Genomic DNA, 3,235 nt, shown 5'->3' on the forward strand with positions numbered 1-3,235 from the left:
TTTGCTTAAGCAAAAATTATCCTTTATATTCGGGGCTTCCAGCTCTCCTTCAGATCTTGTTTCTTTGGAGGCATCTAGAGCTTCTGTTACAATATTTTTGTATATGGGGCTTTCAACGTCCATTATGGAGTAGTCAATTACTTTCCGATTTTGTATTTTGGCTCTGCCATATTTTCTTAACATAGCAGTGGAAATGTCTTAAGTGTAAATTCATGTTTAAATTGCTAATTTTAATTGATTCACAATTGAGCCCGTCTGATCGTGTTTCCCGAACGATCAGATCCATAGTTTTTAAGGACAAAGGAGCTTGAGATCATCTCCGCTCTATGTCAAGAATACATCATTTTCTCGTACGTGTGTATATGGTCAACTTTCTTGACAAATTTGCTACGTGTAATCGAATTTGCTTTCTTCAGTACCAAATCGTAGTCTTTGAATTGCTCTCTTTTACATACTCGGATATTATTCTCTTAGTCTCCTCCTACTTTAAAACATATTGAGATCACTATTTAAATAGATTGAGTGAGGTTTATATTCCATCCACGTTAGTTGCTTGTCATTTGCAGGACTCCAACTCTTCAAAATTAGACATGGTGGCTACTCTTTATGATGCGGGAGCTTGCGATATGGAAAATCTGTGATTCACGATTGCAAAGTAATGTTGGATCTTATAATCTCGTGATCCAAAAATGACGATATTGTAGCTTCGAAGATCATAGGAAGGCAGCCGAGAGGAGTTTGCAATGTTGCCCAATTCAGCGAGATTTTATTCATTTGAAATCTTATTTCCTTTTTCTTTAAGTATTATTTATACGTTTGTGTGTGATTTTTTTTTCATTTTGGAGGCAGGAACCTTTGCTATTGTGGTTGTGTTATGGAGACGTTGTGTTCTTTTCTATGCTCTTCGGATTGGTGCATATGTATTTTGCTAAGAAATAAGTGGTGGATTCTTCTTAAGGACTACTATTTTTAGTCCATACATCTGCCTAATGCGTCAAATTTGTTGTCCAGCAACAGATTTTGCCTCCTAACCCCTTCCAACATCAATATCTCATATTATCATTACCTTGCTATTTCATAACCTCTTCTCTACTAAATATCTTTCCTAAACACATTATATGAGTCATAGAATGATATTAATTGGTATCATAGTCAAATAAATCCTAAGTGTTTAAGGATTTGTCACTCCCATGCATACCCAAAAATGCACATAACATAAATTATTGATCAACTCAATATCTCAATCATTAGTTCTGGCCCTGAGTTTTTAAAATCCAACATTCATACTATCACCAAAATTTCATTCTAACACCTAACACCAAAATGTAAGCCTCTAACCAACTTTGATTTGTAAACCTATATCCACTGAAAGTCTGATAGGAAGAAAAGAATGTCATGCTGCCAAAGAATAACTCTCAAAAGGTGTCGAGGAACTTACTATGGAAACATACAACAAAAAATTCTCCAACTATAACAGAGGCTCTTTGCCTTTTAAGTGGATCAATTCGATGAATTATCCTATCCGACGAGATGAGGCTACCAGTCGAAGCAGCAACGCTCAATCTTTTGCAGTTTGGGTTAAAGTTTCTCTGAACATGTTCACCATTTGTTCCTTCAATTTTTTAATATATTATATAATGAATTCTTTGATACAATCCATTTTGTTGGTAACTTCTATGCAGCTATTTTATTCTTATTGTATAGCTCTACTATTATTATTTGGCATGATATAGAATCACCCCACCTTTTAAGAATATTGACCTTCTTTTGCCCTTTGACTCAAATCTGGAAGATAGGGAGGAAATGAAAGACATTTTGATAAAATAAACGAAATACTGGTACATAGTTATTTCTCCCAATAAATTATTCAATAGTCCATTCCTTTTACATTAATTATATCCCTTTATATGGTCATATGTTCTCATAAAAAATATACAAATGTGATAATTATACTCAAATCTCTATGGTCCTTTGGCTTCTTATACTTGTTGCATTTTGTCTCGGGCATATATACAATAACATCTATCTTATTTTGTCTAGTATCAGTGTCACATTTCATCTTTTATCATTTGCACATTTCGTTGAGTCACATCTCTTGGCCAATTTCACTCTTTGCTTTAGAATTCAGTCTGAGGCCAGTTTGCCTCTGGAGAGAATAATTTCTTGTGATATGGGACGACCGAGGATGACAAGGCAGCTTTTTGTTAGTTGAAGAATCATCGAATGGGTCCTGCTCAGATTCTCCTTACAATAAGGAAATTTATCACGTGGTCGCTCGTAGCTAACTATGTGTATTCAATAACTAGTACTCGACTATTCGTACTCAGGTGTTCCTTGAATAGGGTATTTGATGGATAAGATTGAAAAACCCATAAACTGCCTATTTGGGGCAATTGTTTCCTCGGGGTGTGGTTTCGTACCGCAATTTGTAATGTTTGCTTACAGAAGTGCGATTGTGATATAATTAATTTTATGCAAAACATGGGTTGCAGGTTCAACCCTGCAACCTGCATTCCTCGCTATTACTTTTCTTTTGTTGCCCTCCTTCCTTCTCTCGATGCACCTCTTGCCCTAAAAGTTTCTTCTCTCGAGCCCCTCGATTCCATGGCTATGATGGCTAGCTCTTGTTTCTGGTTTCCTTTCGGTGGTTTCTAGTGGTTGTTGTTGTGAGTTTCCACTCTTCTCTCACTCTCCTCTCTTTTCTTCTGTTCAATTTGTTGGTTTTGTGCAGTTTGTGCTCTGTGCGGTGCTTCCTCTTCTTCGGTTTCGGTCGGTTGTTCTTGTGAGCTTTCTATTCTCCCTCTCCTCTCTTTTGTTCAGCTTGGTTTGGTGATTTTGCGCATAGTGCGCACTATGTGGTGGTCCCTTTTCTTTTTCTCCCCATTATTCTAGTATTATCTGTGTTATATGTTAATTGGTTCTTGATTTTACGATTGGGTGCAATGGTTCAATTGTGTGGCTTTTGATTTTGCAATTTGGTGGATTCAGAGCTCTGTTTTTTAGTTTTAGTGGATGTTGGCTTTTCAATTTGATGGTTTACACGTGTTGAATGTAACCAAGAAGCTATTTTTCATAAGGCATGCTGTCTTCTTGTAGTGGTAAGTTTGTTGTTTTATATACTTAGCTCTCTGAGAACTCATAGCTGCATAAACTTTTAATTAATTTTACTAGGTTATATCTAAGGGTATGTGTTTTTAAGTCTGTTGACCTCACTTTTGGGTTGAGGTCTAGAAAC

Source organism: Phalaenopsis equestris, unplaced genomic scaffold, assembly GCF_001263595.1.
Source record: "Phalaenopsis equestris unplaced genomic scaffold, ASM126359v1 Scaffold000002, whole genome shotgun sequence".
Classification (NCBI taxonomy): domain Eukaryota; kingdom Viridiplantae; phylum Streptophyta; class Magnoliopsida; order Asparagales; family Orchidaceae; genus Phalaenopsis; species Phalaenopsis equestris.